Consider the following 15,153-nt stretch of genomic DNA (forward strand, 5'->3'; position numbering starts at 1 on the left):
TCAGACAAAGAGCAGCTCGAAAACTTCTATGGAAATACAAGAACCGAGACTTAGATTTCCCTCGCCCGGACGCGGGTCACCGGGGCCCCCATCTGGAGACAGGCCCGGGGTTGGGGCACGATGGCGAGTGCCTGGTGGCCGGGCCTGTCCCCATGGGGCCCGGCCGGGCACAGCCCGAAGAGGCAACGTGGTCCCCCCTCCAATGGGCTCACCAGCCATAGCAGGGGCCATAGAGGTCGGGTGCAATGTGAGCTGGGCGGAAGCCGAACGCAGGGCACTTGGCGGTCCGATCCTCGGCTACAGAAGCTAGCTCTTGGGACGTGGAACGTCACCTCGCTGGGGGAGAAGGAGCCTGAGATAGTGTGTGAGGTGGAGAAGTTCCGGCTAGATATAGTCGGACTCACTTCGACGCACAGCAAGGGCTCTGGAACCAGTTCTCTCGAGAGGGGATGGACTCTCTTCCACTCTGGCGTTGCCAGCAGTGAGAGGCGACGGGCTGGGGTGGCAATTCCTGTTGCCCCCTGGCTCAGAGCCTGCATGTTGGAGTTCAACCCGGTGGACGAGAGGGTAGCTTCCCTCCGCCTTCGAGTGGGGGCACGGGTCCTGACTGTTGTTTGCGCTTATGCACCAAACAGCAGCTCAGAGTACCCACCCTTTTTGGATTCACTCGAGGGAGTACTTGAGGGTGCTCTCCCGGGTGATTCCCTCGTTCTACTGAGGGACTTCAACGCTCATATTGGCAACGACAGTGAAACCTGGAGAGGCGTGATTGGGAAGAATGGCCGCCCGGATCTGAACCCGAGTGGTGTTTTGTTATTGGACTTTTGTGCCCGTCACGGATTGTCCATAACGAACACCATGTTCAAGCATAAGGGTGTCCATATGTGCACTTGGCACCAGGACACCCTATGCCGCAGTTCCATGATCGACTTTGTAGTTGTGTCATTGGATTTGCGGCCTCATGTTTTGGACACTCTGGTGAAGAGAGGGGCGGAGCTTTCTACTGATCACCACCTGGTGGTGAGTTGGCTGCGATGGTGGGGGAGGATGCCGAACAGACCTGGCAGGCCCAAACGCATTGTGAGGGTTTGCTGGGAACGCCTGGCAGAGTCTCCTGTCAGAGAGAGTTTCAATTCCCACTTCCGGAAGAAATTTGAACATGTCACGAGGGAGGTGCTGGACATTGGACATGTGGACCATGTTCTGCACCTCTATTGTCGAGGCGGCTGATTGGAGCTGTGGCCGCAAGGTAGTTGGTGCATGTCGTGGCGGTAATCCTAGGACCCGTTGGTGGACACCGGCGGTGAAGGACACCGTCAAGCTGAAGAAGGAGTCCTATCGGGTTCTTTTGGTTCATGGGACTCCTGAAGTAGCGGACAGGTACCGACAGGCCAAGCAGTGTGGGGCTTCAGCAGTCGCGGAGGCAAAACCTCGGACATGGGAGAAGTTCTGGGAGGCCATGGAAAAGGTCTCCTGGACGGCTTCGAAGCGATTCTGGACCACCATTCGCCGCCTCCGGAAGGGGAAGCAGTGCACTATCAACACCGTGTATGGTGAGGATGGTGTTCTGCTTAACTCGACTGCGGAAGTTGTGGATCGGTGGAGGGAATACTTTGAAGACCTCCTCAATCCCACCAACACGTCTTCCTATGAGGAAGCAGTGCCTGGGGAGTCTGTGGTGGGCTCTCCTATTTCTGGGGCTGAGGTTGCTGAGGTAGTTAAAAAGCTCCTCGGTGGCAAGGCCCCGGGGGTGGATGAGGTCCGCCCGGAGTTTCTTAAGGCTCTGGATGCTGTGGGGCTGTCTTGGTTGACAAGACTCTGCAGCATCGTGTGGACATCGGGGGTGGTACCTGTGGATTGGCAGACCGGGGTGGTGGTTCCTCTCTTTAAAAAGGGGAACCGGAGGGTGTGTTCTAACTATCGTGGGATCACACTCCTCAGTCTTCCCGGTAAGGTCTATTCAGGTGTACTGAAGAGGAGGCTACGCTGGATAGTCGAACCTCGGATTCAGGAGGAACAGTGTGGTTTTCGTCCTGGTCGTGGAACTGTGGACCAGCTCTATACTCTCGGCAGGGTCCTTGAGGGTGCATGGGAGTTTGCCCAACCAGTCTACATGTGCCTTGTGGACTTGGAGAAGGCATTCGACCGTGTCCCTCGGGAAGTCCTGTGGGGAGTGCTCAGAGAGTATGGGGTATCGGACTGTCTGATTGTGGCGGTCTGCTCCCTGTATGATCAGTGTCAGAGCTTGGTGCGCATTGCCAGCAGTAAGTCGGACACGTTTCCAGTGAGGGTTGGACTCCGCCAAGGCTGCTCTTTGTCACCCATTCTGTTCATAACTTTTATGGACAGAATATTCTAGGCGCAGTCAGGGCGTTGAGGAGATCCGGTTTGGTGGCTGCAGGATTAGGTCTCTGCTTTTTGCAGATGATGTGGTCTTGATGGCTTCATCTGGCCAGGATCTTCAGCTCTCACTGGATCGGTTTGCAGCTGAGTGTGAAGCGACTGGGATGAGAATCAGCACCTCCATGTCCGAGTCCATGGTTCTCGCCCGGAAAAGGGTGGAGTGCCATCTCCGGGTTGGGGAGGAGATCTTGCCCCAAGTGGAGGAATTCAAGTACCTCGGAGTCTTGTTCACGAGTGAGGGAAGAGTGGATCGTGAGATCGTCAGGCGGATCGGCGCGGCGTGTTCAGTAATGCGGACGCTGTATCGATCCGTTGTGGTGAAGAAGGAGCTGAATCGTAAGGCAAATCTCTCAATTTACCAGTCGATCTACGTTCCCATCCTCACCTATGGTCATGAGCTTTGGGTTATGACCGAAAGGACAAGATAACGGGTACAAGCGGCCAAAATGAGTTTCTTCCGCCGGGTGGCGGGGCTCTCCCTTAGAGATAGGGTGAGAAGCTCTGTCATTCGGGGGGAGCTCAAAGCAAAGCCGCTGCTCCTCCACATCGAGAGGAGCTAGATGAGGTGGTTCGGGCATCTGGTCAGGATGCCCGAACGCCTCCCTAGGGAGGTGTTTAGGGCACGTCCGACCCGTAGGAGGCCACGGGAAAGACCCAAGACACGTTGGGAAGACTATGTCTCCCGGCTGGCCTTGGAACGCCTCGGGATCCCCCGGGAGGAGCTAGACGAAGTGGCTGAGGAGAGAGAAGTCTGGGCTTCCCTGCTTAGGCTGCTTCCCCCACGACCCGACCTCGGATAAAGGGAAGAAGATGGATGGATGGATGGATGGAGCAGGAAGTGACTAAGACTCAAAGTCAGTAACAATGCAGCACAGACACTATGTGGGTACATTTACCAGTGACGGAGCAGGATGTGACTAAGACTCAAAGTCAGTAACAATGCAGCACAGACACTATGTGGGTACATTTACCAGTGACGGAGCAGGAAGTGACAAGGAACAACATTTGGGTACATTTACCAGTGACGGAGCAGGAAGTGACTAGGAACAACATGTGGGTACATTTACCAGTGACGGCGCAGGAAGTGACTAGGAACAACATGTCATACACACACTATGCAATGTTGTGCACAGTGGTCAGAAGTAGGTGAGTGTCCTGATCACTAATCAGGAAATCAGCACTCAAAACAGGAAGTAGAAATAAGGAAGTTTGAGCCCTGGGAGGGAAATAAACATCAAACACAAGAACAAGCATCATGGATCCTGACATCATATTTATATATATTTAATGTAAGATATTTACATCATATTTAATGTAAGATATTCACATTATATTTATATATATTTAATGTAAGATATTTACATCGTATTCAATGTAAGATATTTACATTATATTTATATATATTTAATGTAAGATATTTACATCATATATATATATTTAATGTAAGATATTTACATCATATTTATACATATTTAATGTAAGATATTTACATCATATTTATATATATTTAATGTAAGATATTTACATTATATTTATATATATTTAATATAAGATATTTGCATCATATTTATATTTATTTAATGTAACATATTTACATCATATTTATATGAATTGAATGTAACATATTTAGATCATATTTATATATATTTAAAGTAAAATATTTACATCATATTTAATGTCAAATATATGTTGATCATATTTACATGTGTATAATGTAAAATATTTATTTAATCATATTTATTACATTTAATATAAAAATGTTTTTATCATATTTATATATATTTAATGTAATCATACATATATGTATTTATTTAATGTAAGATATTTACATCATATTTATATTTATTTAATGTAAGATATTTACATCCTATTTATATTTATTTAATGTAAGGTATTTACATCATATTTATATTTATTTAATGTAACTTATTTACACCATATTTATATATATTTAATGTAACATATTTACATAATATTGATATATTTTTAAAGTAAAATATTTAAATCATATTTATATATTTAATGTAAGATATTTACATCATATGTATATATATTTAATGTAAAATATTTACATCATATTTATATATTTAATGTAAAATATTTTTTCGATTATATTTATGTATATAATGTAAAATATTTATTTGATCATATTTATATATATATATTTATTATAAAATATGTTTTTATCATATGTATATATATTTAATGTAATCGCACATACATATATATATATATATATATATATATATATATATATATATATATATATATATATATATATATATATATATATACAGGACTGTCTCAGAAAATTAGAATATTGTGATAAAGTTCTTTATTTTCTGTAATGCAATTAAAAAAACAAAAATGTCATATATTCTGGATTCATTACACATCAACTGAAATATTGCAAGTCTTTTATTATTTTAATATTGCTGATTATGGCATACAGCTTAAGAAAACTCAAAAATCCCATCTCAAAAAATTAGAATATTTCCTCAGACCAAGTAAAACAAAAAGATTTATAACAGCAAAACAAAATCAAACATTTGAAAATGTCAATCCATGCACTCAGTGCTTGGTTGGGAATCCTTTTGCACGGATTACTGCATCAATGCGGCGTGGCATGGAGGTAATCAGCCTGTGGCATTGCTGAGGTGTTATGGATGCCCAGGATGCTTCAATAGCGGCCTGTAGCTCATTTGCATTATTGGGTCTGGTGTCTTCTAGCTTCTTCTTCACAATACCCCACAAATTCTCTGTGGGGTTCAGGTCAGGGGAGTTGGCAGGTCAATCGAAGACAGTAATGCCATGGTCAGTACACCAGTTTATGGTGGTTTTGGCATTGCTGGATCATGCTGGAAAATGAAATCATCATCTCCATAGAGCTTTTCAACAGATGGAAGCATGTAGCCGTATTCCCATGGTCAAGCCACTCCTGAACTCAAGACAACGGAAGAAGCGTCTGACTTGGGCTATGGAAAAGAAGCACTGGACAGTTGCAGAGTGGTCCAGAGTCCTGTTTTCAGACGAAAGCAAGTTTTGTATTTCATTTGGAAGTCAAGGCGCTAGAGTCTGGAGGAAGGCTGGAGGGGAGCAAAATCCAAGTTGCTTGAAGTCCAGTGTGAAGTTCCCACAGTCAGCAATGGTTTGGGGAGCCATATCAGCTGCAGGTGTTGGTCCACTGTGTTTCATCAAGTCCAGAGTCAATGCAGCTGTGTACCAAGAGATTTTAGACTACTACATGCTTCCATCTGTTGAAAAGCTCTATGGAGATGATGATTTCATTTTCCAGTATGATCCAGCAGTGCCAAAACCACCAGTAACTGGTGTACTGACCATGGCATTACTGTCCTCCATTGGCCTGCCAACTCCCCTGACCTGAACCCCATAGAGAGTTTGTGGGGTATTGTGAAGAAGAAGCTGAAAGACACCAGAGCCAATAATGCAAATGAGCTACAGGCTGCTATTGAAGCATCCTGGGCATCCATAACACCTCAGCAATGCCACAGACTGATTGCCTCCATGCCACGCCACATTGATGCAGTAATCCGTGCAAAAGGATTCCCAACCAAGTACTGAGTGCATTAATTGACATTTTCAAATGTTTGATTTTGTTTTACTGTTATAAATCTTTTTGTTTTACTTGGTCTGAGGAAATATTCAAATTTTTTGAGATGGGATTTTTGAGTTTTCTTAAGCTGTATGCCACAATCAGCAATATTAAAATAATAAAAGGCTTGCAATATTTCAGTTGATGTGTAATGAATCCAGAATGTATGACATTTTCATGTTTTAGTTGCATTACAGAAAATAAAGGACTTTATCACAATATTCAAATTTTCTGAGACAGTCCTGTATATATATATATACAGTATATATATTTAATGTAAGATATTTACATCATATTTATATATATTTTATGTAAGATATATACTGTATATATATATATACATATTTTATGTAAGATATATCTTTATCATATTTATACATATTTAATGTAATCATATATGTATGTATATATATATATATATATATATATATATATATATATATATATATATATATATATATATATATATATATATATATATATATTTAATGTAATATATTTACATCAAATTTAATGTAAGATATGTATGTATCTTCATGTAAGATATGTATGTGTGTGTATGTAAGATATATATGTGTGTTTATGTAAGATATGTATGTATGTTTATGTAAGATATGTATGTATGTTTATGTAAGATATGTATGTATGTTTATGTAAGATATGTATGTATGTTTACGTAAGATATGTATGTATGTTTACGTAAGATATGTATGTTTATTGGCAGGTAATGAAGTTGCACATAATGCTGTAAGAATGCTGCTGCTGATGAAAAAGTGTGAGTGTCAGCTGAAGTGTTGTTGTTGTTGTTGTAAAAAGTGGGAAGTTGAAGACTTCCACGAGAGTCCCGCCCAAAAACTGCTGACAAAAAGTGTTGCGCCCAGAAAGTGTGAGTAAGTAAGTTGGAGATCATTCCAGCATAACCACCTTGTTGTCCAGCCTCTTTTCTATCACCGCTTGTTGTTGGTCCTGTTTCATTATATGATCACCTGTGTGTGTGCGTGTGTGTGTGTGTGTGTGTGTGTGTGTGTGTGTGTGTGTGTGTGTGTGTGTGTGTGTGTGTGTGTGTGTGTGTGTGTGTGTGTGTGTGTGTGTGTGTGTGTGTGTGTGTGTGTGTGTGTGTGTGTGTGTGTGTGTGTCATCAGCACAGTTTCACCTGCGCTTCCTTCTTGGTATCCTCAACATCTTGGCAATACAAACACTTTTTCTGCAATGTTGTCTCTCATTCACAATGTTTAAGTGAGACAAAACATTTTTTTTCATTTTTCTATGCATTCTAACTAGTCAATAAAGGCTAGCAAAAGTCAGCTAACAGTGCAGGTAATAGAATTAGCTCGATTCCGCATATAAAACGCACTAAACACATCCAAACATCTCCATATATATATATACATGATGTAAGTATATATGTCATGTAGAAACATTCATAATAACATGTAATATATACATGATGTAAGTATATATGTCATGTAGTAACATTCATAATAACATGTAATATATACATGATGTAAGTATATATGTCATGTAGTAACATTCATAATAACATGTCATATATACATGATGTAAGTATATATGTCATGTAGTAACATTCATAATAACATGTAATATATACATGATGTAAGTATATATGTAGTATCTAGTAACATTCATAATAACATGTAACCTACTCAGTGGCCTAGTGGTTAGAGTGTCCGCCCTGAGATTGGTAGGTTGTGAGTTCAAACCCCGGCCGAGTCATACCAAAGACTATAAAAATGGGACCCATTACCTCCCTGCTTGGCACTCAGCATCAAGGGTTGGAATTGGGGGTTAAATCACCAAAATGATTCCCGGGCGCGGCCACCGCTGCTGCCCACTGCTCCCCTCACCTCCCAGGGGGTGATCAAGGGTGATGGGTCAAATGCAGAGAATAATCTCGCCACACCTAGTGTGTGTGTGACAATCATTGGTACTTTAACTTTAACTTTAACTTTAGTAACATTCATAATAACATGTAATATATACATGATGTAAGTATATATGTAATGTAGTAACATTCATAATAACATGTAATATATACTTGATGTAAATATACATGTCATGTAGTAACATTCATAATAACATGTAATATATACATGATGTAAGTATATATGTCATGTAGTAACATTCATAATAACATGTAATATATACTTGATGTAAATATACATGTCATGTAGTAACATTCATAATAACATGTAATATATACATGATGTAAGTATATATGTCATGTAGTAACATTCATAATAACATGTAATATATACATGATGTAAGTGTATATGTCATGTAGTAACATTTTTAATAACATGTCATATATACATGATGTAAGTATATATGTCATGTAGTAACATTCATAATAACATGTAATATATACATGATGTAAGTATATATGTCATGTAGTAACATTCATAATAACATGTAATATATACATGATGTAAGTGTATATGTCATGTAGTAACATTTTTAATAACATGTAATATTTATATAGTATTTTGATCATTTTAAGCATACGGCGGCGTATTAATTTCACAGATGCATCACAACATTCACTTCTTCCTTCAACAACAACAACAAGACTACTAATCATGGCAGACTTGATGAGAGACAACAAAGACTACTTTGGGACAAATGATGATCCAGAAACTTCTATTTTTGAGACTGAGTATAAGGAGGATGATGTACAAATTTTAGAAACCAAACAGATGCAGCTTTAGTCAAACACTAAGCATCATGTAGCAGTATTGCTAAGTGATATACGAACATAATAAAACAATCACTTACTGTACAATGTCTGCTCTCACTGGGATAAAGACTGATGGGATGTTTGTATCTTCCCCTTTACATCAACACTTCATCATAATCCTGACGCAGGTAAAAAAAACAAATACTTCTTGCACTGAGGGCCGAACACTGAAAAGTCAAAACATGCGGGGGCCATTTTCTTCTTTCTTTTTCTTTTTCAAAAGCAATATTGTAACCTTCAGACCTCCCTCAATGTTGGTGGCTGTTAACGCTCCCGGGGACCCAAAATAAGTCATATATTATTATTTTTTAACTTTCAAGGCTAAAATATGTGTCGATCAACTTGAGATCGACACATTTACATCAAGTTTTCCTTTTTATGAAATGTTTTATGCCCTTTTTTCAAAGAAAAAACTCATTTTTTTATGGCAACAAAAACACCAAATATGCAATACCACCCCCCCACCCCCCACCCCATAAATGTGAAGTGATTGGAGCCTTAAATAAGTCAATATTCATTACAACATTGATTTTGATTCATGATTATTTTTTGAACAATAAATACAAACGGTCTGAAGAATCCCACTCATAAAAGTGTAAAAAAAATGAGTCATGTATAAATATATATTATTTCTACTTTCAATGATTAAATCTCCAGATCAACTGTCGTAAGTTGTTATTATATTTTCAGCAGTAGCAATAGCTTTGTTATTATTGCAACTTTTTGTCCTTACATTTCATCCGTTTGCTCTTTTATTCCACTTTTTATGTTTTTTCTTTGTAATAGTATTTTGAAAATGGCCGCACTTTGAAGACCCCTGGACTACAGGAATTAATAATAATAATTATAATACATTTTATTCGTAAAAAGCACTTTATATTGAGTAAACAATCTCAAAGTGCTACAGTGTATTAAAAAAATAAATAAATAAAATAAAATAAATAAAAACATAATAAAGATATAAATACAAATAAAAACTACAATAACCAAATAGCTATAACTAGTATGCATATATCTATTTTTTAAAAGCATCCACAGTCTGTGGTACCCTCGGGTGGTCAGGGAGAGCGTTCCACAGACTGGGAGCGGCGGAGCAGAAAGCCCGGTCTCCCATTGTTCGTAGCTTTGTCCTTGGAGGTTGGAGGAGGTTAGCCTGTCCGGAGCGGAGGTGTCGTGTGGAGGATTTGGGGGTGAGCAGTTCTTTGAAGTAGAGGGGGGCATCTCCATGGAGGCCACTCGCGATTTATAAGGCTGCAGCTATCCATCGTTTTAGTAATCCAGTTCCTTTGATTAATCGACTATTCGGATGAAACACACTTTATAGCCTTAATGTGCATTTTGGGGAAATTTGTTGAAATAATAATGAAATAATTTAATGATAAATGAAATATAATTTAGAATAAATTAATGAATAACTATTAGTGGCCACTCTCATGTGCGCTCTTTTGCATATTCAATCCATTTGTATTAGTTACACTCCTTAAACCATTCATCCAAGCAACCCAATATAAATCAAAGTATTTTCTAATTGATTTAAAAGGTCGTATTATGATCTTTTTTTTACATTCAAACACTTCCTTTGTGGTCTACATCAGTGGTCTCCAACCACCGGGTCGCCGCCCGGTACCGGTCCGTGGATCGATTGGCACCGGGCCGCACAAGAAAAAAATAAATAAATTATTAAATCAACATAAAACATAAATAAACACAAAATACCCTTACAATCAGTGCACCAACCCCCCAAAAAACCCTGCCCCATTTATACTCACTTTTTTTTTTATGACAAAAAAATAAAATAAAAAATAAAAAAATAAAATATAAAATAAACCCGGTCCGTGGGACAAATTTTCAAGCGTTGACCGGTCCGCAGTTACAAAAAGGTTGGGGACCACTGGTCTACATAACATGTAACGCTGGTTCTTAGGTGGAAATGTTGTGTTACACACCATCTTCAAGACTCTTTCTAACTTCCATAGCGGATCTACCGACAGATATACCTTTGAATGCTACTTTGTATTAGAAAGGCCAACAGCGGAGGATGCATGTGCATGTACGAGACAGTCTGCCCCACAACAAGAGGACAGAGAAAAAGAAGGAGCTAATTAACTATTGTGGCGGACTCGTGCAAATGACTTTGGGTAAATGTCTTCCATTTATGGATCATCCGCTGACCTCAAAATTGGGAAAAATTTGGAGGAAGTTTGAAGAAAGGCAAGATTATTTTATAACTATCTCCGCCATTTTGGGGAGTACTGCAGATCCCAAGTACACAACAACAGGTAAGAAAGGTTTATAATCCTTTAATTGATTAATGGTTGCAGAGAGAAAATGTCCTCCAAATGAAAGATAGAGACCTGCACAGGTGAGGAAGAACACCATGTGACACACCTGGCTCAGTTTTTACCAGGACTTCATTCTGTTCTGTGACTCGGACCTGAGTCACGTAAGAACCGCACAGGTGACGACCGAGGACTGGAACTCATCATGTCAACATGAACAGCAGCAACCGGCTTTTATTACACCTTTTATCTCACCAGTCTCATTTGAGACTATCATATTTATTCGCTCCCTGTATGATCAGTGTCAGAGCTTGGTCCGCATTGCCGGCAGTAAGTCGGACACGTTTCCAGTGAGGGTTGGACTCCGCCAAGGCTGCCCTTTGTCACCCATTCTGTTCAGAACCTTTATGGACAGAATTTCTAGGCGCAGTCAGGGCGTTGAGGGGATCTGGTTTGGTGGCTGCAGGATTAGGTCTCTGCTTTTTAAACATGATGTGGTCCTGATGGCTTCATCTGGCCAGGATCTTCAGCTCTCACTGGATTGGTTCGCAGCCAAATGTGAAGCGACTGGGATGAGAATCAGCACCTCGAAATCCGAGTCCATGGTTCTCGCCCGGAAAAGGGTGGAGTGCCATCTCCGGGTTGGGGAGGAGATCTTTCCCCAAGTGGAGGAGTTCAAGTACCTCGGAGTCTTGTTCACGAGTGAGGGAAGAGTGGATCGTGAGATAGACAGGCGGATCGGTGCGGCGTCTTCAGTAATGCGGACGCTGTATCGATCCGTTGTGGTGAAGAAGGAGCTGAGCCGGAAGGCAAAGCTCTTGATTTACTGGTCGATCTACGTTCCCAACCTCACCTATGGTCATGAGCTTTGGGTTATGACCGAAAGGACAAGATCACGGGTACAAGCGGCCCAAATGAGTTTCCTCCGCCGGGTGGCGGGTCTCTCCCTTAGAGATAGGGTGAGAAGCTCTGTCATCCGGGGGGAGCTCAAAGTAAAGCCGCTGCTCCTCCACATGGATAGGAGCCAGATGAGGTGGTTCAGGCATCTGGTCAGGATGCCACCCGGACGCCTCCCTCGGGAGGTGTTTCAGGCACGTCCGACCCGTAGGAGGCCACGGGGAAGACCCAGGACACGTTGGGAAGACTATGTCTCCCGGCTGGCCTGGGAACGCCTCGGGATCCCCCGGGAGGAGCTGGATCAAGTGGCTGGGGAGAGGGAAGTCTGGGCTTCCCTGCTTAGGCTGCTGCCCCTGCGACCCGACCGCGGATAAGCGGAAGAAGATGGATGGATGGATGGATATTTATTTACAATAATAATAATAATAATATTCACCACCTGTCCAGTCTCCTTGGAAACTATCATATTTATATATATTTATTTACAATAATAATAATAATAATATTCACCACCTGTCCAGTCACATTTGAAACGATCATATTTATATATACTGCGATGAGGTGGCGACTTGTCCAGGGTGTACCCTGCCTACCGCCCGAATGCAGCTGAGATAGGCTCCAGCGACCCCCCGCGACCCCAAAAGGGACAAGCGGTAGAAAATGGATGGATGGATTTATATATATTTCATGTAAGATATTTACAATAATAATAATAATAATATTCATCACCTGTCAAGCCACATTTTAAACAATCACAAAGATCAGCATCATATTTATATATATTTATTGTAAGATATTTACATCATATTTACATATATTTATTTACAATAATAATAATAATAATAATAATATTCACCACCTGTCCAGTCTCATTTGAAACTATCATATTTATATATATTTATTTACAATAATAATAATGATACTCACCACCTGTCCAGTCACATTTGAAACTATCATATTTATATATATTTATTTACAATAATAATAATAATAATAATAATAATATTCACCACCTGTCCAGTCTCATTTGAAACTATCATATTTATATATATTTATTTACAATGATAATAATAATATTCACCACCTGTCCAGTCTCATTTGAAACTATCATATTTATATGTATTTATTTACAATAATAATAATAACATTCACCACCTGTCCAGTCACATTTGAAACTATCATATTTATATATATTTATTTACAACACCTCGAAGACCTCTATGAAGAAAACAAGCAAGGAACCCAGATTTCCCTTGCCCGGACGCGGGTCACCGGGGCCCCCCTCTGGAGCCAGGCCCGGAGGTGGGGCACGATGGCGAGCGCCTGGTGGCCGGGCCTGTCCCCATGGGGCCCGGCCGGGCACAGCCCGAAGAGGCAACGTGGGTCCCCCCTCCAATGGGCTCACCACCCATAGTAGGGGTCATAGAGGTCGGGTGCGATGTGAGCTGGGCGGCAGCCGAGGGCAGGGCACTTGGCGGTCCGATCCTCGGCTACAGAAGCTAGCTCTTGGGACGTGGAACGTCACCTCGCTGGGGGGGAAGGAGCCTGAGCTAGTGCGCGAGGTGGAGAAGTTCCGGCTAGATATAGTCGGACTCACTTCGACGCACAGCAAGGGCTCTGGAACCAGTTCTCTCGAGAGGGGCTGGACTCTCTTCCACTCTGGCGTTGCCGGCAGTGAGAGGCGACGGGCTGGGGTGGCAATTCTTGTTTCCCCCCGGCTCAGAGCCTGTACGTTGGAGTTCAACCCGGTGGACGAGAGGGTAGCTTCCCTCCGCCTTCGGGTGGGGGAACGGGTCCTGACTGTGGTTTGCGCTTACGCGCCAAACCGCAGCTCAGAGTGCCGACCCTTTTTGGATTCACTCGAGGGAGTACTTGAGAGTGCTCCCCCGGGTGATTCCCTCGTTCTACTGGGGGACTTCAATGCTCATGTTGGCAGCGACAGTGAAACCTGGAGAGGCGTGATTGGGAAGAATGGCTGCCCGGATCTGAACCCGAGCGGTGTTATGTTATTGGACTTTTGTGCCCTTCACAGATCGTCCATAACGAACACCATGTTCAAACATAAGGGTGTCCATATGTGCACTTGGCACCAGGACACCCTCGGCCGCAGTTCCATGATCGACTTTGTAGTTGTGTCATCGGATTTGCGGCCTCATGTTTTGGACACTCGGGTGAAGAGAGGGGCGGAGCTTTCTACCGATCACCACCTGGTGGTGAGTTGGCTGCGATGGTGGGGGAGGATGCCGGACAGACCTGGCAGGCCCAAACGCATTGTGAGGGTTTGCTGGGAACGTCTGGCAGAGTCTCCTGTCAGAGAGAGTTTCAATTCCCACCTCCGGAAGAACTTTGAACATGTCACGAGGGAGGTGCTGGACATTGAGTCCGAATGGACCATGTTCCGCGCCTCTATTGTCGAGGCGGCTGATTGGAGCTGTGGCCGCAAGGTAGTTGGTGCTTGTCGTGGCGGTAATACTAGAACCCGTTGGTGGACACCGGCGGTGAGGGATGCCGTCAAGCTGAAGAAGGAGTCCTATCGGGTTCTTTTGGCTCATAGGACTCCTGAGGCAGCGGACAAGTACCGACAGGCCAAGCGATGTGCGGCTTCAGCGGTCGCAGAGGCAAAAACTCGGACATGGGAGGAGTTCGGTGAGGCCATGGAAAACGACTTCCGGACGGCTTCGAAGCAATTCTGGACCACCGTCCGCCGCCTCAGGAAGGGAAAGCAGTGCACTATCAACACCGTGTATGGCGAGGAAGGTGTTCTGCTGACCTCGACTGCGGATGTTGTGGATCGGTGGAGGGAATACTTCGAAGACCTCCTCAATCCCACCAACACGTCTTCCTATGAGGAAGCAGTGCCTGGGGAGTCTGTGGTGGGCTCTCCTATTTCTGGGGCTGAGGTTGCTGAGGTAGTTAAAATGCTCCTCGGTGGCAAGGCCCCGGGGGTGGATGAGGTCCGCCCGGAGTTCCTTAAGGCTCTGGATGCTGTGGGGCTGTCTTGGTTGACAAGACTCTGCAGCATCACGTGGACATCGGGGGCAGTGCCACTGGATTGGCAGACCGGGGTGGTGGTTCCTCTCTTTAAGAAGGGGAACTGGAGGGTGTGTTCTAACTATCGTGGGATCACACTCCTCAGCCTTCCCGGTAAGGTCTATTCAGGTGTACTGGAGAGGAGGCTACGCCGGATAGTCGAACCTCGGATTCAG

This window comes from Nerophis lumbriciformis, linkage group LG18 (assembly GCF_033978685.3).
Source record: "Nerophis lumbriciformis linkage group LG18, RoL_Nlum_v2.1, whole genome shotgun sequence".
In the NCBI taxonomy this organism is placed as follows: Eukaryota; Metazoa; Chordata; class Actinopteri; order Syngnathiformes; family Syngnathidae; genus Nerophis; species Nerophis lumbriciformis.